General features: G+C 42.6%; 1 protein-coding gene across 4 annotated transcripts in view; it reads right to left on the reverse strand.

The window, feature by feature from the left end:
- ppp1r9a (protein phosphatase 1, regulatory subunit 9A) overlaps positions 1-23,936 on the reverse strand; it is a 108,250-nt gene that overhangs the window by 70,468 nt on the left and 13,846 nt on the right. The gene's annotated exons all lie outside the window — the stretch shown is intronic.

The raw sequence follows: 23,936 nt of genomic DNA on the forward strand, positions 1-23,936 counted from the left end.
CAGTACTTACCCAAGCTATTTTTGGGGAATCACGTTGTGTTATTGAGTAGTTAAGTCAATTACAGTAGTATGCGCCTAAGTATATTGTGCAGGACCATGCCTTTAGATGAGCGGTGCTACAAGTGTTTGAAATGTGTTCTTCATGTAATACAGATGGTATTCTCATCACGGCCAGTGAATAGCTTTGGTGGATATGTACAGGACACTGGTCTGTTGACACAGTGAGTTTAAGAGCAGACCACATACAGTAGGCTACTACAGTTGTTTATACTTTAAATGCCATATATATTATTATAAACCGGGTGGTTCCAGCCCTGAATGCTGATTGGCTGAAAGCCGTGGTATATCGGACCGTATACCATGGGGGTGACCCCAAAAATGATTTTACTGATCTAATTACGTTGGTAACCAGTTTATAACAGTAATAAGGCACCTCAAGGGTTTGTAGTATACGGCCAATATACCACGGCTAACATGCTGACCAGCCCGGACACGTCGCGTGCGCGAGCGTCGCAAAATACATTTAGAAATCAATGTTATTCAATTATTGCGCGCGCGCCAATGAGAGTCTGCGATGCCAAGGGCTAAAAAAGAAGTCCTTTCAATTTCTGACGCAGATCGCGCTGAAAGTCCTGCCTCTCCCATCTCCTCATTGGTTTATAGAAGCAGGTACCCACGTGGGTGATTGAAAGACTAAATGTTTTGCCGGTAGTCGTGGTAATACTATGAAAGTTTAGATGCCAATCACCATATAAGTTCAAAGATGAAAAAGCCTGGAAGGAGGAGAGATGACTAGAAACGATTCGGTTGGCCGTTTTATGTGTGGATTAATTGTCGGAGTAGAGGTCCTTGTGCATTTCAGGTAAAATAACAACTCAATGTTTATATCCCAAGACAAATTAGCTAGCAACAGCAAGCTAGCTAAATAGGACAGATTAACTAGCAAGTGCAAGCTAACTAGCTAAATTGCCATACATGTTTAATGCTTTTCAACCTGTCCCCAAATTAATGCCATTGGTTCAGAGTTTATTTTGATATTTTAACCTGCGTGTCGTGATCGCGTTTGGTGTAGGGGGACAAAATACATTTATGCACGATAGCGCATGATGGCGCACGCGCGCAGCTGGTTTGGGTTCCGTGTAAGGGCGGTGTCCAGGCACTAAGATCAGGCCTTAGCTGTGGTATACTGGCCATATGACACACCCCCTTGGGCCTTATCTCTTCAAATCAAATTAAATTGTATTTGTCACATGCTCCGAATACAACAGGAGTAGGTAGACCTTACCGTCTAATTCTTACTTACAAGCCCTTAACCAACAATGCAATTCAAGAAATAGAGTTAAGAAAACATTTAATAAATAAACGAAAGTAAAAATAAAATAAAATAAAAAAGTAACAATAACAAGGCTATATACAGAGGGTACCGGTACAGAGTCAATGTGCAGGGGTACAGGTTAGTCAACGTCATTTGTACATGTAGTTAGGGGTAAAGAGACTATGCTTAATTATATTATTATGATAATTACTGTTGCTCCCCATCTTCATTACCACATCATCACACTGGAGGAAATATGAGGTCCTTGGAGACAGAGGAGAAAAGAGGGCGAGTTGTGGCCCTTTCTCTGAGCGTGGGTCACTTCCACTCCCCTTCAGCCTGAGTGATTCTGCTGCTCACTCTGATGTGAAGGGGCTGACGCACGCACATGTACACTCCTGTCACTGACCAAGCACCACATCCCAGACGGGTACAGGCCAACACACACCTGGGTGACGAACGCACACCTGGGTGACGAACGCACACCAGGGTGACGAACGCACACCTGGGTGGCGAACGCACACCTGGGTGACGAACGCACACCTGGGTGACGAACGCACACCTGGGTGACGAACGCACACCTGGGTGACGAACGCACAACTGGGTGACGAACGCACACCTGGGTGACGAACGCACACCTGGGTGACGAACGCACACCTGGGTGACGAACGCACAACTGGGTGGCGAACGCACAATGGGTGACGAACGCACAATGGGTGACGAACGCACACTTGGGTGGCGAACGCACACCTGGGTGGCGAACGCACACCTGGGTGACGAACGCACAACTGGGTGACGAACGCACACCTGGGTGACGAACGCACACCTGGGTGACGAACGCACAACTGGGTGAAGAACGCACACCTGGGTGACGAACGCACACCTGGGTGACGAATGCACAACTGGGTGACGAACGCACACCTGGGTGACGAACGCACACCTGGGTGACGAACGCACAACTGGGTGACGAACGCACACCTGGGTGACGAACACACAACTGGGTGACGAACGCACAACTGGGTGACGAACGTACACCTGGGCCCATAAAGCGTCTCAGAGTAGTAGTGCTGATCTAGGATCTGTTAATTGTTGTCATTTGTTTGCGGGGGACCAGGTGACATTTAGCACAAGGCAGTGTTAGGTTTCATCCCAAAAGGCACCCTTTTCCATATATAGTGCACTACTTTTGATCAGGGCCCATAAGGCTCTGGTCAAAAGTAGTGCACTATGTAGGGAATAGGGTGCCATTTGGTACGTCTGTGTCTCTGTTTCTCCATAATGAGCGACATCAGGAGAATGACAATGCGTCATGATTAATATGCCAGAATATCTAATCTGGGAAAAACACATAGATCAGAACAGAAGTGCCTGATGAAGACAGCCATTCATTCTGCTAGAGAGAGACCTTGTCTGTCTGTCTCACAAAACATGATTCCCCGTAGGATAAAGTCTGAGTATGTCTGAAAGACTAATACAATAAATAGGTGATGTCAGCTCACCATAGGATATAGTCCATGACAGACTATAGAAAGACTGTAATGTCCACACACTCTCTCCTGCTCCAGTACGCAAGCAGAGAGACGACATGACATCTGTACCATCACTTCTATTGCCCTAGCTCCTGTCCAATGTTTGGCCTGTAAAATGTTTGGACTGTAAAATGCTTTGCCTGTAAAATGTTTGGTCTGTAAAATGCTTTGCCTGTAAAATGTTTGGCCTGTAAAATGTTTGGCCTGTAAAATGCTTTGCCTGTCAAATGTTTTGCCTGTCAAATGTTTTGCCTGTCAAATGTTTGGCCTGTAAAATGTTTGGCCTGAAAAATGTTTGGCCTGTAAAATGTTTGGCCTGTAAAATGCTTTGCCTGTAAAATGTTTGGCCTGTAAAATGTTTGGCCCGAAAAATGCTTGGTCTGTAAAATGCTTGGCCTGTAAAATGTTTGGCCTGTAAAATGCTTGGACGTGCACAAATGGGCTATTCTTTCCATCATTTTAAACCATTACAACAAGCATACAACAGTTCACTGGCAGGATGAGACCAAACCAAAGATAGAGAGACAGAGTGAGAGAGTGTATCTATTATTTTCCTATTCAGCTCCTGTGCCATGTATGGATGTGTGTACAGTAGCCTAAATGTTCTCTTTCCATCCTTTTAGACCAATACACTGGCAGGATGAGACCAAACTAAAGATGGAGAGACAGTGAGAGAGTGTATCTATTATTTTCCTATTCAGCTCCTGTGCCATGTATGGATGTGTGTACAGTAGCCTAAATGTTCTCTTTCCATCCTTTTAGACCAATACACTGGCAGGATGAGACCAAACTAAAGATGGAGAGAGCTCTGAAGAAGTACCGCTCTAGACGGCACCGCAGTGGAGAAGGTGGAAAGCTTCAAGTTACTCGCCGTACACTGTCGGGGACAACCCTAAGAACAACACCAGCTACATAAAGAAAAATCTAACCACAGAACTAGGGCAGAGAGTCAAAGCGTATCAAAATATGAGGACATCTCCTCAGTCTCTATGTTATAAAACTGTAATACATCTACATCCTGGTCCTAACAGTGGTCAGCCACGACCCACACTTTAAAGGACAAACCAATCTGCTTAATTTCCAATGTAACATATTACAGACATATTAGCGACCAAGTGACTTCATGACTTGCAAAGTTACTATAGTGATGTGACAAAGACCTACGGGGAAACAACAATCACACTTAGCAACGACAAACAGCGACAAGTATAGTTCTGTACTTTAACATTGGATCTGTATCAAAAGCCTGACACTTCCTCTCCTCCTCAACAAGACAAGCCTCTCAGAGCTGATTGTGTGTGCGTGTGTGTGTGTGTGTGTGTGTGTCTGTGTGTGTGTGTGCTGGGGGAAAACAGAAACAGCAGGGCTCCTAACAACTTTCCTAGATGACTGTATTGCTCTTTTCATCTTCCCTCGCTCTATCAGTCCGGCTTCCTCTTCCTCCGCTCTCTCACTGCTATCCATCTATCTTTCATCCACCCAGGACTCTCCGCTCTCTCACTGCTATCCATCTATCTTTCATCCACCCAGGATCCTCCTCTCTCTCACTGGTATCCATCTATCTTTCATCCACCCAGGACTCTCCGCTCTCTCACTGCTATCCATCTATCTTTCATCCACCCAGGATCCTCCTCTCTCACACTGCTATCCATCTATCTTTCATCCACACCCAGGATCCTCCTCTCTCTCACTATCCATCTATCTTTCATCCACACCCAGGATCCTCCTCTCTCTCACTGGTATCCATCTATCTTTCATCCACCCAGGACCCTCCTCTCTCTCACTGCTATCCATCTATCTTTCATCCACCCAGGATCCTCCTCTCTCTCACTGCTATCCATCTATCTTTCATCCACCCAGGACCCTCCTCTCTCTCACTGCTATCCATCTATCTTTCATCCACCCAGGACCCTCCTCTCTCTCACTGGTATCCATCTATCTTTCATCCACCCAGGACTCTCCGCTCTCTCACTGCTATCCATCTATCTTTCATCCACCCAGGATCCTCCTCTCTCTCACTGCTATCCATCTATCTTTCATCCACCCAGGACCCTCCTCTCTCTCACTGCTATCCATCTATCTTTCATCCACCCAGGATCCTCCTCTCTCACACTGCTATCCATCTATCTTTCATCCACACCCAGGATCCTCCTCTCTCTCACTGCTATCCATCTATATTTCATCCACACCCAGGATCCTCCTCTCTCTCACTGCTATCCATCTATCTTTCATCCACCCAGGATCCTCCTCTCTCTCACTGCTATCCATCTATCTTTCATCCACACCCAGGACCCTCCTCTCAATTGAGTGGTCAGTCGACAGCCAGCACAATGCAGTGGATTTCTCTTTCCATCTAAATCAGCCTTCTTTTACCGCGGCTATAGCTAGCCTGTACTCTGTAATGGTGCAGAGACGAAACACAATGGACAGTTTTCAATATAGATGTTACTGCTGCTGCTGGGTTCTAAGTGCAGAGTACTGTTATGCACCTACATCCCAAACGGCACCTTATTCCCTATGAAGTGCACAACTTTTGACCTGGGCCCATATAGCTCTGGTCAAATGTAGGGAATAGGGTGTCATTTAAGACACAGCCGAAGTCCAGGGTTTCCAGGTTTGTTAGTGCTGGGCTGCTGGTGCTGGAGGATGGTTTGTTAGTGCTGGGCTGCTGGTGCTGGAGGATGGTTTGTTAGTGCTGGGCTGCTGGTGCTGGAGGATGGTTTGTTAGTGCTGGGCTGCTGGTGCTGGAGGATGGTTTGTTAGTGCTGGGCTGCTGGTGCTGGAGGATGGTTTGTTAGTGCTGGGCTGCTGGTGCTGGAGGATGGTTTGTTAGTGCTGGGCTGCTGGTGCTGGAGGATGGTTTGTTAGTGCTGGGCTGCTGGTGCTGGAGGATGGTTTGTTAGTGCTGGGCTGCTGGTGCTGGAGGATGGTTTGTTAGTGCTGGGCTGCTGGTGCTGGAGGATGGTTTGTTAGTGCTGGGCTGCTGGTGCTGGAGGATGGTTTGTTAGTGCTGGGCTGCTGGTGCAGGAGGATGGCTTGTGTCATTTAGGAAATTAAATATGAATTTCATCTACCGCTGATGGAACCTCCAACTTTATATAATATATCCTATCTCACTTCTTCTGGTGTGTGTGCAGGTGTGTGTGTGCAGATGTGTGTGTGCCGACTGTGTTTCTATGTTTGTATTTAAGTGTGTGTGTCTGTGTGAGTCTGTTTAAGGTGGAAGGAAGCTCCTCCAGGACAGCCAACAAATTAACCCTCCATCACAAATCCCCCACTCCTCCACTCTCTCCCTATCTTCCTGTCATCCCTCTATTCCCCCACTTCTCCTCTCATTCTAGTCACAGAGAGAGAGAGAGAGAGAGAGAGAGAGAGAGAGAGAGAGAGAGAGATTGGGTGTCGGAGTCTGGCCTGCTCAGTATTCATCTGATTGACTACAGCCAACAGCCCCTGAGCCAAATCGTGTCTGACTGCCTTTCCTCCAAGGCATGCCTGGGGGGGCGGTAGGCAGCATGGGAGGAGGACAGGAGGAAGGAAGGGGTTATCAGAGGGAAGAAGGGGAGAAAGAGAGAGAGAGGGAGGAAGGAAGGAAGGAAGGGGTTATCAGAGGGAAGAAGGAGAGAAAGAGAGAGAGAGGGAGGAAGGGGTTATCAGAGGGAAGAAGGAGAGAAAGAGAGAGAGAGGGAGGAAGGAAGGGGTTATCAGAGGGAAGAAGGAGAGAAAGAGAGAGAGAGGGAGGAAGGGGTTATCAGAGGGAAGAAGGAGAGAAAGAGAGAGAGAGGGAGGAAGGGGTTATCAGAGGGAAGAAGGAGAGAAAGAGAGAGAGAGGGAGGAAGGAATGGGTTATCAGAGGGAAGAAGGAGAGAAAGAGAGAGAGAGGGAGGAAGGAATGGGTTATCAGAGGGAAGAAGGAGAGAAAGAGAGAGAGAGGGAGGAAGGGGTTATCAGAGGGAAGAAGGAGAGAAAGAGAGAGAGAGGGAGGAAGGAAGGGGTTATCAGAGGGAAGAAGGAGAGAAAGAGAGAGGGAGGGGGGAAGGAAGGGGTTATCAGAGGGAAGAAGGAGCGAAAGAGAGAGAGAGGGAGGAGAGGAACACACTGGGTTCTGTTCTGTTAGCTCTGAGGCCATTTGAGTTGGTGGCCAAGATTGCACTGCATGACGCAGGCCAGCCAACACCGCTGATCACATTAAATGGCCCTTTGGAGTGGCGGTGCCAGAGACCACATTGTGCCACCCAGCCACCTTGCCACCCTGCCACCCTGCCAGCGGACGACTGATACAGCCAGGCCAGACCCAGACCATGCTGAGGCTGCGTCCCAAATGGGATCCTATTCCCTTTATAGTGTAATACTTTCACCAGGGACCATAGACCCCTTTTCCCCAGGTACACTAGCCCTATGGGTCCTGGTCAAAAGTAGTGCACTAGCCCCTCAGGCCCATGGTACACACCCAGAATGACTTGCAGTAGCAGATTAACCGTGGCAACACAACGCACCGTGTCCCTCTCTGTTCCTGATCTGCTGTAGTGCTGAAGCGACAAGGACAGCTCAGCACATTAGCATTCCATTACAGCTATCTGTGGCCAGACACACACACACACACACACACACACACACACACACACACACACACACCGCATCACCGCGCTAGTGCTGACTAGTGATGAAAAGGAGGGAGGCAGAGGGGACACTGCATTAGAAACAGTAATAGTGTGTTTTACAGTGCCTTCGGAAAGTATTCAGACCCCTTGACTTTTTCTACATTTTGTTATGTTACAGCCTCATTCTAAAATGTATTACATTTATTGTTTTCCTCAGGAATCTATACACAATACCCCATAATGACAAAGTGAAAACAGGTTTTAAGAGATTTTTTCAAATGTATTAAAAATAAAATATATATATTCAGACCATTTGCTATGAGATTTGAAATTGAGCTCCGGTGCATCCTGTTTCCATTGATCATCCTTGAGATGTTTCTACAACTTGATTGGAGTCCACCCGTGGTAAATTCAATTGATTGGACATGATTTGGAAAGGCACACACCTGTCTGTATAAGGTCCCACAGTTGACAGTGCATATCAGAGCAAAAACTAAGCCATTAGGTTGAAGTAATTGTCAGTAGAGCTCCGAGACAGGATTGTGACGAGGCACAGATCTGGGGAAGGTTAACAAAAAATTTCTGCAGCATTGAAGGTCCCCAAGAACACAGTGGCCTCCATCATTCTTAAATGGAAGAAGTTTGGAACCACAAGTCCTCAACTGGCAGCTTCATTAAATAGTACCTCGAAAACACCAGTCTCAACGTCAACAGTGAAGAGGCGACTCCGAAATGCTGGCCTTCGAGGCAGAGTTGCAAAGAGAAAGCCATATCTCAGACTGGCCAATAAAAATTTAATATTAAGACGGGCAAAAGAACACAGACACTGGACAGAGAAACTCTGCCTAGAAGGCCAGCATCCCGGAGTCGCCTCTTCACTGTTGACGTTGAGACTGGTGTTTTGCGGGTACTATGTAATGAAGCTGCCAGTTAAGGACTTGTGAGGCGTCTGTTTCTCAAACTAGACACTCTAATGTACTTGTCCTCTTGCTCAATTGTGCACCGGGGCCTCCCACTCCTCTTTCTATTCTGGTTAGAGCCAGTTTGCGCTGTTCTGTGAAGGGAGTAGTACACAGCGTTGTACAAGATCTTCAGTTTCTTGGCAATTTCTCGCATGGAATAGCCTTAATTTCTCAGAACAAGAATAGACTGACGAGTTTCACTAGAAAAGTCTTTGTTTCTGGCCATTTTTATTAAAAAAAAATCTTATCCCCTTTTCTCCCCAATTTTTCGTGGTATCCAATCGCTAGTAATTACTATCTTGTCTCATCGCTACAACTCCCGTACGGGCTCGGGAGAGACGAAGGTCGAAAGCCATGCGTCCTCCGAAGCACAACCCAACCAAGCCGCACTGCTTCTTAACACAGCGCGCCTCCAACCCGGAAGCCAGCCGCACCAATGTGTCGGAGGAAACACCGTGCACCTGGCCCCCTCGGTTAGCGCGCACTGCGCCCGGCCCGCCACAGGAGTCGCTGGAGCGCGATGAGACAAGGATATCCCTACCGGCCAAACCCTCCCTAACCCGGACGACGCTATGCCAATTGTGCGTCGCCCCACGGACCTCCCGGTCGCGGCCGGCTGCGACAGAGCCTGGGCGCAAACCCAGAGACTCTGGTGGCGCAGCTAGCACTGCGATGCAGTGCCCTAGACCACTGCGCCACCCGGGAGGCTGTTTCTGGCCATTTTGAGACCGTAATCGAACCCACACATGCTGATGCTCCAGATACCCAACTAGTTTAAAGAAGGCCAGTTTTATTGCTTCTTTAATCAGAACAACAGTTTTCAGCTGTGCTAACATAATTGCAAAAGGGTTTTCTAATGATCAATTAACCTTTTAAAATTATAAACTTGGATTAGCTAACACAACGTGCCATTGGAACACAGGGGTGATGGTTGCTGTTAATGGGTCTCTGTACGCCTATGTAGATATTCCATAAAAAATCTGCAGTTTCCAGCTACAATAGTCATTTACAACATTAACAAGGTCTACACTGTATTTCTGATCAATTTGATGTTATTTTAATGGACAAAAAATGTGCTTTTCTTGAAAAAACAAGGACATTTCTAAGTGACCCCAAACTTTTGAACGGTAGTGTACCTCATCTGGTATTCCATCCAGGCCTGGAGTTTTCCCTGACTTAAAGGCTTTAATTGCATCTAGAAGTTCCTCCTCTGTAATTTGGCCTTCACATGAGTATGTCTGCATAGCTGTTCATTTCACACTATTAATAGAAACAAATCCTTAAAGTTAACTTTAGTTAGTGGAGATGGAGGAGACTGAAATGAAAACATGTGGTTAAAGTACTTTACTTCCTCTTTCAAAATATTGTTTGGTGAATCATGAATGACTCTGTCATTTGCAACAAGTTTCTGTAAATTATTTTTGGTAGCATTTCTATGTTGAAGATTAAAAAAATATTTTCCCCCATATTCCATCCAGTTCGCTTTATTTTTATAATATATTATACTTGACCTTTCTTGAATAAGTTCCTCCATTTCTTATGTTTTTCCTCTAACTTCTGTGCCTCTATGTTTCCGTTTGTATTGCTATCAATCTGTACTGTTAGATCTTCTATGTTTCAGTTTGTATTGCTATCTATCTGTACTGTTAGATCCTCTATGTTTCAGTTTGTATTGCTATCAATCTGTACTGTTAGATCTTCTATGTTTCAGTTTGTATTGCTATCTATCTGCACTGTTAGATCCTCTATGTTTCAGTTTGTATTGCTATCTATCTGTACTGTTAGATCTTCTATGTTTCAGTTTGTATTGCTATCTATCTGTACTGTTAGATCTTCTATGTTTCAGTTTGTATTGCTATCTATCTGTACTGTTAGATCCTCTATGTTTCAGTTTGTATTGCTATCTATCTGTACTGTTAGATCGTCTATGTTTCAGTTTGTATTGCTATCTATCTGTACTGTTAGATCCTCTATGTTTCAGTTTGTATTGATATCTATCTGTACTGTTAGATCCTCTATGTTTCAGTTTGTATTGCTATCTATCTGTACTGTTAGATCCTCTATGTTTCAGTTTGTATTGCTATCTATCTGTACTGTTAGATCCTCTATGTTTCAGTTTGTATTGCTATCTATCTGTACTGTTAGATCCTCTATGTTTCAGTTTGTATTGCTATCTATCTGTACTGTTAGATCGTCTATGTTTCAGTTTGTATTGCTATCTATCTGTACTGTTAGATCCTCTATGTTTCAGTTTGTATTGATATCTATCTGTACTGTTAGATCCTCTATGTTCCAGTTTGTATTGCTATATATCTGTAGAGCAAGCCAAACCCTGAATGGATGTCAACAACTGTCTCCTTCATGTCATGCAGTCACCTTCCTTCACATACAACACAGGACATGGTTGTAACCCAAAAGGCACCCTATTCATTATACAGTACACTGCTTTTGACCAGGGCCCATAGGGCTCTATATAGGGAATAGGGTGCCATTTGGGATGCATCCAAAGTGTGGGCAGGAGGGGCATTTAATGTTACCTGTGACAACAAAAGCTCCATGGTTGTTAAGGCACTGACTACAATAATTCAATCCAAACACCCTCTCCAAGCCCATGTTATTCATTAGGCTAGTTAGAATGACGTGGCGTGGTTGCGGTCTGCCATATTCTAATTCTAAGCCATTAGGGTTGATTGCCTGAGAGACTGCTAGTGAGCTACGTAGACATTGTCATTGAAACTGTCCTAGAGAATTTCAGCCATTCCTTCATTCCTTCACTCAATAGACTACAGTAACAACACAATTGTACAGCAGAGTATAACCCTTTCACTCAGTTGACTATATTAGCTCAATAGGAACATGAACATAGTACAGCATGACATAGTGTATGTGTTTTCAACTTCACACACTGACCTCTAGACTGGCTTTTCAAGTGTGGACCTCGGGCTTTACTGTCTGACACACAATGGTGAGAGAGAGTGAGACGGCAGTAATACTGCTGGCTGGGTGGCTCTGCACAACACAGAACAACGTGTCACTGTTGAGGCCTCCTAGGTAATGTGTCAAATGGCACCCTATTCCCTACATAGTGCACTACTTTTGACCAGAGCCATATGGGACCTGGTCAAATGTAGTGTACTATATCGGGAATAGGGTGCCATGTGGGACATATACATGGTGATCATTAAGAACGGGCATCGGAAACAATATGAGGTGCTCTGCCTCCGTGAGAGCACGGTGATGTCACAGGCGGAGACGAGAGGCGACTGACATGGACCACTGTCCACATCATCGACCAACAACCGACCTGGCAGGCAGCCTCCATGAGCACAGATCTCAGCTCAGGTTTCCTGGGTCATTAAAAATTCAAGCCCAGAGGGTCGGGTGTCACCGAAACAATAACACCGCCACATGAATAATAGACAGACACAAACACACACACAGTCTTGTACTGCTAAGCTTGTGGGGACACACAATTCAGTCCCATTCAAAATCCTATTTTCCCTAACTCCTAAACCTTACCCTAACCCATACTCTTACCCTAACCCAAACCCGTACTCTTACCCTCACCCTAACCCGTACTCTTACCCTAACCCCAACCCATACTCTTACCCTAACCCCAACCCATACTCTTACCCTAACCCTAACCCCAACCCATACTCTTACCCTCACCCTAACCCGTACTCTTACCCTAACCCCAACCCGTACTCTTACCCTAACCCCAACCCGTACTCTTACCCTAACCCCAACCCATACTCTTACCCTCACCCTAACCCGTACTCTTACCCTAACCCCAACCCATAATCTTACCCTAACCCTAACCCCAACCCGTACTCTTACCCTCACCCTAACCCGTACTCTTACCCTAACCCCAACCCTAATTCCACTTGGTATGAATGGTAAAGAGGAGGATAAAGCAGTGACTGTGGGAGTTAGTGAGGGCCTAATTAAGAGAGCCGGAGGGGCCACCGACAAGAGGAGGAAGTTCAATAAAAAATAATGTATTTATTTGCTCAATCTGGTTTTGTCTTTTTTATATTGAATGTTATTATATCAAGCACTTCAACGTAACACTTATCTTTGTAGAACTTAATCCTTCATCCCATGGTGGGATTTCCACTTATGAACTTACTTATTTCATTATTTAGCGATTCATTTATTGATCCAGTTTGCATGTTTTATTATGATTTTATTATATAAATGTTGTTTTAAAAATAAATGTGTTTTACCCTCAGCACTTTATCAACAATTGCCTTCCTCATGTTGTTGAACTGTCATGGGTGAACCCGCGGAGTTCTCGGCCTTTCATGTTCTCTCACCCTCTCCAGACCGGTCTGATGTACAATATAGAAACAGGGCAGAAAGTTGCAATAGGTCCATGCAACCCAAGGTTTGATACCAGCATAAACAGAAACCCTCTTAAACCTAACCCTAACCCTAACCCTAACCCTAACCTTAACCATAACCCTAACCTTAACCCAAAAACCTAACCTTAACCCTAACCCTAGCTCCTAACCCTAAAACTAACCCTAGCTCCTAACCCTAACCCTAAAATGAACCCTAGCTCCTAACCCTAACCCTAAAACTAACCCTAGCTCCTAACACTAACCCTAAAACTAACAATAAACCTAATTCTAAGACTAATTCTAACTTTAACCCTAAACACCCTAGAAATAGCATTTTACCTTGTAGGGACCAACAAAATGTCCCCAGTTGGTCCATTTTTGTTTTGTTTAAAGACGTCCACAAGCACACACACACACACCACACACACACAGTTATTGTCACTATCACAAGTATCATAGAGGTGAGAGAGAGAAGAGACAAATTCTTCAAGACCAGATTTCAGTTCCCTTAAAGATGACCTCTGTTCAGGAAACGTAGACCCCACAGTGATAGTCTGCGTTTGAAATGGCGCTAGATTTGGCTGGCTGAACAGTGCTCTATACAGGAAATATGGTGCCATTTGCAGACGCAGGCTGTGTGGCTGGGCTGGCCAAAAGTAGTCCACTACAGTATAGGTGTCATTTGGGACACAGTGGGTATTCTGGAAGCGTCTGACGCTCAAGCCAATGGAGCATTGTATTTATTGGGCTTCATTGTGCAAAATGCCATTTCATTATGAAACTCTCTGCCTCATGAAACCCTGTTCAGTCTCATTACAGCCCAACACAGATTGCAGAATTGTCAGTCTGACGGGGCGGGAGCCATGCTGCTGCTTCACTGAGCTCAGTCAAAGGGAAGCGGAGAGATGGAGGGAGTAGACATAGAGAGAGAGAGGGAGAGAGAGAGAGATGGAGATGGAAAGATGGAGAGAGAGAGAGAGAGAGTAGACAGAGAGAGAGAGATGGAGGAGTTTCTGTGAATAATATGAGAGTTTGACTGAAGAGAGAAGTTCAGTGAAAGCTAATCATCATCGACTGAGCCACATACTGTCAGAGACCTGTATGGGATGGTTTTGTTTACACATAAGCACTATCAAAAAGAAGGGAAAGCAAGCTCTAAATCGTGTACAAATCAAATCCTCTGTCTCTCTCCCCCTGAATATCAGCCTCTTCCGGAACCTGAGGACCATTCCTATATCCTGGTCCAGATGTACTTTGGCCGATTAATCCTCTGACTATCTCTGATAGTCTAAATTGTTGGCTAAAGCACAACCAGATCTGTAGCCATTCTAGAGGACCTAATCCCTTCAGTTAAGGGTTAGGCTGGCTACAGGCCATCTCATTCCAGTCCAACACCAAAGGTGACATTTTAAGATCATAATGTCAGTGACTCAGACAGATGTTGAAGCTCCAATCATGTCGAGAGAGAACAAATATGAGGTTGTAAGACTCCAAATACAGACAGTACATTTCACTGTTGTGTCTCTCCATCCAAGCCTCAAGCCACGGTCGTCGTTAACACAGGCAACCTAAATGAGCTCTCCTACTGAGAAGTCTGCATGTGTAAGAGTGTGAGAGGTCTTTAGAGGGAGCAGGAGAATGTGGGATGGCATTTAGTCTGTTGTTCAAGCATCACTGGGTCCATCTCTGTCCTCCCTGCTCCTCACCACATACCAGATGGCTCTGAAGGAAATAGCAGTCTTAATGTACTGCCGTCTCTCAGAGATATCAACTTCAGATAGAATTGAAGAAAAGTAACAAAGCACACACACACACACATACACACAGAAAGACCCGCTTTCTGTTCAATTTCACCTGTCTGGCTATCTTCCTCTGAGGTAAAAAACCAAAACATCAACAACATACTAAATTGCAGTGGTGGAAAAAGAACTCAATTGTCATACTTGAGTAAAAGTAAAGATACCTTAATAGAAAATTGAAAGTCACCCATTAAAATACGACTTGAGTAAAAGTGCAAAGGTATTTGATTTTAAATATACTTAAGTATCAAAAGTAAATGGAATTGCTAAAATGTACTTTAATATCAAAAGTAAAAGTAGAATTTCTCATTTCTAATTTCTAATAAACAAAACAGACAGCACACTTTTCTTTTTCATTGACGGATAGCAAGGGGCACTCTTCAACACTCAGACATAATTTACAAACAAAGCATGTGTGTTTAATGAGTCTGCCAGATCAGAGGCAGTAGGGTGACCAGGGATGTTCTGTTGATAAGTGAGTGAATGGGACCATTTTCCTGTCCTGCTAAGCATTCAAAATGTAATGAGTACTTTTGGGTGTCAGGGAAAATGTATGGTGTAAAAAGTACATTATTTTCTTTAGGAATGTAGTGAAGTAAAAGTAAACGTAGTCAAAAATATAAATAGCAAAGTAAAGTACAGATACCCCAAAAAACAACTTAAGTAGTACTTTAAAGTATTTGTACTTAAGTACTTTACACCACTGCTAAATTTTTACTCTGAGGTGAAAACACTGCAGTAATAGTGTTTGGTGTGGTACATACTGCAGTAATAGTGTTTGGTGTGGTACATACTGCAGTAATAGTGTTTGGTGTGGTACATACTGCAGTAATAGTGTTTGTTGTGGTATATACTGCAGTAATAGTGTTTGGTGCGGTACATACTGCAGTAATAGTATTTGCTGCAGTACATACTGCAGTAATAGTGTTTGGTGAGGTACATACTGCAGTAATAGTGTTGGGTGTGGTACATACTGCAGTAATAGTGGTTGGTGCGGTACATACTGCAGTAATAGTGTTTGGTGAGGTACATACTGCAGTAATAGTGTTTGGTGCGGTACATACTACAGTAATAGTGGTGGGTGAGGTACATACTGCAGTAATAGTGTTTGGTGAGGTACATACTGCAGTAATAGTGTTTGGTGAGGTACATACTGCAGTAATAGTGTTTGGTGCGGTACATACTGCAGTAATAGTGTTGGGTGTGGTACATACTGCAGTAATAGTGTTTGGTGAGGTACATACTGCAGTAATAGTGTTTGGTGAGGTACATACTGCAGTAATAGTGTTTGGTGCGGTACATACTGCAGTAATAGTGTTGGGTGTGGTACATACTGCAGTAATAGTGTTGGGTGTGGTACATACTGCAGTAATAGTGTTTGGTGAGGTACATACTGCAGTAATAGTGTTGGGTGTGGTACATACTGCAGTAATAGTGTTGGGTGTGGTACATACTGCAGTAATAGTGTTTGGTGAGGTACATACTGCAGTAATAGTGTTGGGTGCGGTACATACTGCAGTACGGGTGGATTATGTTTTGCACAGACCACCTCTATGCCTGGGGGATAATCTGTGAAGAGGTCATATCAGGCCTAGCGAAAATAGCAAGTGCATCCCAAATGTCACCCTATTCCCTATTTAGTGCACTTCTTTTATTTCTGAGCCATAGTGATCTGGTCAAAAGTAGTGCACTATATAGGGAATAAGATACCATTTGGGAGGCAACCCATTACTAAACTGGTGAACTCTATTCTCCAATATGGGGAGCTAAATCACTCAAATTCCGATTTATAATATCATTCAATACAACATTAATGTAATACAATAGCACTTTGTTAATCACCTCCACCTCCAGGCTGTAAAGCCAACAGAGACAGATTGACTAAGCATTTGCACCAACCGGACATTCCTAGGTCTGGTCCTATCGTGCGATGACCACAACGAGTTGCCTCTACGTTTGTAGAGGAACTTGCACTAACACCCTGGACCACAGCTAGACAATCCCAACCTTATTTAATATATTATATAATATATAATATATATGCCATTAGAGCAGACACTTTTATCCAAAGCAACATTTTACCTATGGGTGGTCCCGAGTCAAATGAAAACAAAGGCATAGTAATCAAACTGTCGTAACGCTGACTGTGCAATTAATTAATCCCCTCTCACTTAGAATAGAATAGGCCTCCTCCTCTACACATTGATTTAATATGGCTTTGGTTCTTCTGGGATTGATTACAGTAGCCTAAACGGTGAGTAAAAAACACTAACGGACAAAACGCTAGCCTCTTTTATGTAATGACAGAGTGCAGCACAGAGAGGGTACAATTATCACTTCAATGTTCATTCACTAACGCCTCACTGCCTACCAGTCAGTCCTTCACATGTGCTTCATTCCATTAGGAAATCACGATGTCAGAGCTGAGGCAAAAACTACTTTTCAACAGTTGACGCAAACGTTTCATTACAGCTGCTTTAAACGCCATTCAAGTAGAAGTGGGGAGGACGAGGAGGAGGAAAAGGGGGGACAGTTACAGGGAAGGAATCAGAGAAAGAAAGGGACTATGGAGGTATGGAGGGAGAGCTTCAGTCTCCATCCCCTGTGTCCTGCACAAGAGTGAGTATGATCGACCGGGTTTACACCGGGCTCTCAAACACACCACAAGACTGTGGTAACCCACCGAGCTAAAGCCTCTGCAATAACTTGGGGAACTAACATAAGTCTCTAGGTCTCAGGCAAGGTAGCTATCACAAGAGCCAGTATTTACTAAGGACAATAAGGAGGAGTGGAGGGGAAGGGAGAGTTCATGTTTGGATCACCAGTATCCTGAACAAGAGTAAAGGACCTTTAGATCAGAATAGACAGTTGCTAAGGATAACGTTGAAAAACCCTTGCTGCAAAGGCACACTGTACTGTAGACACTGTACTGTAGATACTGTACTGTAGATACTGTACTGTAGATACTGTACTGTAGATACTCTACTGTAGACCCTGTACTGTAGACACTGTACTATAGATAATGTACTGTAGACACTGTACTGTAGATACTTTACTGTAGATACTGTACTGTAGATACTGTAGACACTGTGGATACTGTACTGCCGACACTGTACTGTAGACACTGTACTGTAGATACTGTAGGTACTGTACTGTAGATACTGTACTGTAGATACTGTACTGTAGACTGTACTGCAGACACTGTACTGTAGACAATGTACATTAGAACCTGTAGACACTGTAGATACTGTACTAAAGATAATGTACTGTAGATACTGTAGGTACTGTAGAAACTGTAGACATTGTAGATACTGTACTGTAGATACTGTAGATACTGTACTAAAGATAATGTACTGTAGATACTGTAGATATTGTACTGTAGATACTGTACTAAAGATAATGTACTGTAGATACTGTAGATAATGTACTGTAGATACTGTACTGTAGATACTTTAGATACTGTAGACACTGTACTGTAGACACTTTAGATACTGTAGACACTGTAGACACTGTAGATACTGTACTGTAGACACTGTAGATACTGTAGATATTGTACTGTAGATACTGTAGATACTGTAGACACTGTACTGTAGACTCTGTAGATACTGTAGATACTGTACTGTAGATACTGTAGACACTGTAAATACTGTAGATACTGTACTGTAGACACTGTAGATACTATAGACACTGTAGACACTGTAGATACTGTAGATACTGTAGATACTGTAGATACTGTACTGTAGACTCTGTAGATACTGTAGATACTGTACTGTAGACTCTGTAGATACTGTAGATACTGTAGATACTGTACTGTAGACTCTGTAGATACTGTAGATACTGTACTGTAGACACTGTAGATACTATAGACACTGTAGACACTGTAGATACTGTAGACACTGTAGATACTGTAGATACTGTACTGTAGACTCTGTAGATACTGTAGATACTGTACTGTAGATACGGTAGACACTGTAGATACTGTACAGTAGACACTGTAGACACTATAGACACTGTAGATACTGTAGATACTGTACTGTAGATACTGTAGACACTGTAGATACTGTAGATACTGTACTGTAGACACTGTAGATACTGTAGATACTGTAGATACTGTACTGTAGACACTGTAGATACTGTAGATACTGTAGATACTGTACTGTAGACACTGTAGACACTGTAGATACTGTAGACACTGTAGACACTGTAGACACTGTATATACTGTAGATACTGTACTGTAGACACTGTAGATACTGTAGATACTGTACTGTCGACACTGTAGATACTGTAGACACTGTAGACACTGTAGACACTGTAGACACTGTATATACTGTAGATACTGTACTGTAGACACTGTAGATATTGTAGATACTGTACTGTCGACACTGTAGATACTGTATATACTGTACTGTAGATACTGGAGATACTGGAGACACTGTAGATACTGTAGACACTGTAGATACTGTACTGTAGACACTGTAGATACTGTAGACACTGTAGATACTGTAGATACTGTACTGTAGATACTGTAGATACTGTAGATACTGTAGACACTGTAGATACTGTAGATACTGTACTGTAGATACTGTAGATACTGTAGACACTGTAGACACTGTAGATACTGTAGACACTGTAGACACTGTAGATACTGTAGATACTGTACTGTAGATACTGTAGATACTGTAGAGACTGTAGATACTGTAGATACTGTAGACACTGTAGACACTGTAGATACTGTAGATACTGTAGATACTTTACTGTAGACACTGTAGATACTGTAGATACTGTAGACACTGTAGACACTGTACTGTAGACACTGTAGACACTGTAGATATTGTACTGTAGACACTATAGATACAGTAGACACTGTACTGTAGATACTGTACTGTAGATACTGTACTGTAGATACTTTAGATACTGTACTGTAGACACTGTAGACACTGTAGACACTGTAGACACTGTAGACACTGTAGATACTGTAGACACTGTAGACACTGTAGATACTGTAGATACTGTAGACACTGTAGATACTGTACTGTAGATACTGTAGACACTGTAGACACTGTATATACTGTAGACACTGTAGATACTGTAGATACTGTAGACACTGTAGACACTGTAGATACTGTAGATACTGTAGATACTGTAGACACTGTATATACTGTAGACACTGTAGATACTGTAGATACTGTAGATACTGTAGACACTGTATATACTGTAGACACTGTAGATACTGTAGACACTGTAGATACTGTAGACACTGTAGATACTGTACTGTAGACACTGTAGACACTGTAGACACTGTAGATACTGTAGATACTGTACTGTAGATACTGTAGATACTGTAGAGACTGTAGAGACTGTAGAGACTGTAGACACTGTAGACACTGTAGACACTGTAGATACTGTAGATACTGTAGATACTGTAGAGACTGTAGATACTGTAGAGACTGTAGATACTGTAGATACTGTACTGTAGATACTGTAGATACTGTAAATACTGTAGATACTGTACTGTAGATACTGTAGATACTGTACTGTAGACACTGTAGATACTGTAGATACTGTACTGTAGACACTGTAGATACTGTAGATACTGTAGACACTGTAGACACTGTAGACACTGTATATACTGTAGATACTGTACTGTAGACACTGTAGATACTGTAGATACTGTAGATACTGTACTGTCGACACTGTAGATACTGTAGACACTGTAGACACTGTAGACACTGTATATACTGTAGATACTGTACTGTAGACACTGTAGATACTGTAGATACTGTAGATACTGTACTGTCGACACTGTAGATACTGTATATACTGTACTGTAGATACTGTAGATACTGTAGACACTGTAGATACTGTAGACACTGTAGATACTGTACTGTAGACACTGTAGATACTGTAGATACTGTAGACACTGTAGATACTGTAGATACTGTACTGTAGATACTGTAGATACTGTAGATACTGTAGACACTGTAGATACTGTAGATACTGTACTGTAGATACTGTAGATACTGTAGACACTGTAGACACTGTAGATACTGTAGACACTGTAGATACTGTAGATACTGTACTGTAGATACTGTAGAGACTGTAGAGACTGTAGATACTGTAGATACTGTAGACACTGTAGACACTGTAGATACTGTAGATACTGTAGATATTTTACTGTAGACACTGTAGATACTGTAGATACTGTAGATATTGTACTGTAGACACTATAGATACAGTAGACACTGTACTGTAGATACTGTACTGTAGATACTGTACTGTAGATACTTTAGATACTGTACTGTAGACACTGTAGATACTGTAGACACTGTAGACACTGTAGACACTGTAGACACTGTAGATACTGTAGACACTGTAGACACTGTAGACACTGTAGACACTGTAGACACTGTAGATACTGTAGACACTGTAGATACTGTACTGTAGATACTGTAGACACTGTAGACACTGTAGATACTGTAGACACTGTATATACTGTAGACACTGTAGATACTGTAGATACTGTAGATACTGTATATACTGTAGACACTGTAGATACTGTAGATACTGTAGACACTGTAGATACTGTACTGTAGATACTGTAGACACTGTAGACACTGTAGACACTGTAGATACTGTAGATACTGTAGACACTGTAGATACTGTAGATACTGTACTGTAGATACTGTAGATACTGTAGAGACTGTAGATACTGTAGATACTGTAGACACTGTAGACACTGTAGATACTGTAGATACTGTAGAGACTGTAGATACTGTAGATACTGTAGATACTGTAGACACTGTAGACACTGTAGACACTGTAGATACTGTAGATACTGTAGAGACTGTAGATACTGTAGACACTGTAGACACTGTAGACACTGTAGATACTGTAGATACTGTAGAGACTGTAGATACTGTAGACACTGTAGACACTGTAGATACTGTAGACACTGTAGACACTGTAGACACTGTAGACACTGTAGATACTGTAGATACTGTATATACTGTACTGTAGATACTGTAGACACTGTAGACACTGTATATACTGTACTGTAGATACTGTCGACACTGTACTGTAGACACTGTATATACTGTAGATACTGTACTGTAGACACTGTACATACTGTAGATACTGTACTGTAGACACTGTAGACACTGTAGACACTGTAGATACTGTAGATACTGTAGACACTGTAGACACTGTACTGTAGACACTGTAGATACTGTAGATACTGTAGATATTGTACTGTAGACACTATAGATACAGTAGACACTGTACTGTAGATACTGTACTGTAGATACTGTACTGTAGATACTTTAGATACTGTACTGTAGATACGGTAGATACTGTACTTTAGATACTGTAGATATGGTAGATACTGTACTGTAGATACTGTACTGTAGATACGGTAGATACTGTACTTTAGATACTGTAGATATGGTAGATACTGTACTGTAGATACTGTAGATACGGTAGATACTGTACTGTAGATACTGTAGATACGGTAGATACTGTACTGTAGATACTGTAGATACGGTAGATACTGTACTGTAGATACGGTAGCTACTGTACTGTAGACACTGTACTGTAGACACTGTAGATACAGCAGATACTGTAGATACTGAAAATACTGTAGATACTGTAGACACTGTACTGTAGATACTGTACTGTAGATACTGTAGATAAAGTAGATACTGTAGATACGGTAGATACTGTACTGTAGACACTGTACTGTAGATACTGTAGACACTGTACTGTAGATACTGTAGATACAGCAGATACTGTAGATACTATAGACACTGTAGATACTGTACTGTAGATACTGTACTGTAGATACTGTAGATACAGTAGATACGGTAGACCCTGTACTGTAGACACTGTACTGTAGACACTGTAGACACAGTACTGTAGATACTGTAGATACTGTACTGTATACACTGTAGATACTGTAGATACTGTAGATACTGTACTGTAGACACTGTAGATACTGTAGATACTGTACTGTAGACACTGTAGATACTGTAGATACTGTAGACACTGTAGACACTGTAGACAATGTATATACTGTAGATACTGTACTGTAGACACTGTAGATACTGTAGATACTGTAGATACTGTACTGTCGACACTGTAGATACTGTAGACACTGTAGACACTGTAGACACTGTATATAATGTAGATACTGTACTGTAGACACTGTAGATACTGTAGATACTGTAGATACTGTATATACTGTACTGTAGATACTGTAGATACTGTAGACACTGTAGATACTGTAGACACTATAGATACTGTACTGTAGACACTGTAGATACTGTAGATACTGTAGACACTGTAGATACTGTAGATACTGTACTGTAGATACTGTAGATACTGTAGATACTGTAGACACTGTAGATACTGTAGATACTGTACTGTAGATACTGTAGATACTGTAGACACTGTAGACACTGTAGATACTGTAGACACTGTAGATACTGTAGATACTGTACTGTAGATACTGTAGAGACTGTAGAGACTGTAGATACTGTAGATACTGTAGACACTGTAGACACTGTAGATACTGTAGATACTGTAGATATTTTACTGTAGACACTGTAGATACTGTAGATACTGTAGATATTGTACTGTAGACACTATAGATACAGTAGACACTGTACTGTAGATACTGTACTGTAGATACTTTAGATACTGTACTGTAGACACTGTAGATACTGTAGACACTGTAGACACTGTAGACACTGTAGATACTGTAGACACTGTAGACACTGTAGACACTGTAGACACTGTAGATACTGTAGACACTGTAGACTGTAGACACTGTAGACACTACTGTAGACACTGTATATACTGTAGACACTGTAGATACTGTAGATACTGTAGATACTGTATATACTGTAGACACTGTAGATACTGTAGATACTGTAGACACTGTAGATACTGTACTGTAGATACTGTAGACACTGTAGACACTGTAGACACTGTAGATACTGTAGATACTGTAGACACTGTAGATACTGTAGATACTGTACTGTAGATACTGTAGATACTGTAGAGACTGTAGATACTGTAGATACTGTAGACACTGTAGACACTGTAGATACTGTAGATACTGTAGATACTGTAGATACTGTAGACACTGTAGACACTGTAGACACTGTAGATACTGTAGATACTGTAGAGACTGTAGATACTGTAGACACTGTAGACACTGTAGATACTGTAGAGACTGTAGATACTGTAGACACTGTAGACACTGTAGATACTGTAGATACTGTAGACACTGTAGACACTGTAGACACTGTAGATACTGTCGACACTGTAGATACTGTATATACTGTACTGTAGATACTGTAGACACTGTATATACTGTACTGTAGATACTG

This window comes from Salvelinus alpinus, chromosome 26, assembly GCF_045679555.1.
Source record: "Salvelinus alpinus chromosome 26, SLU_Salpinus.1, whole genome shotgun sequence".
Classification (NCBI taxonomy): Eukaryota; Metazoa; Chordata; class Actinopteri; order Salmoniformes; family Salmonidae; genus Salvelinus; species Salvelinus alpinus.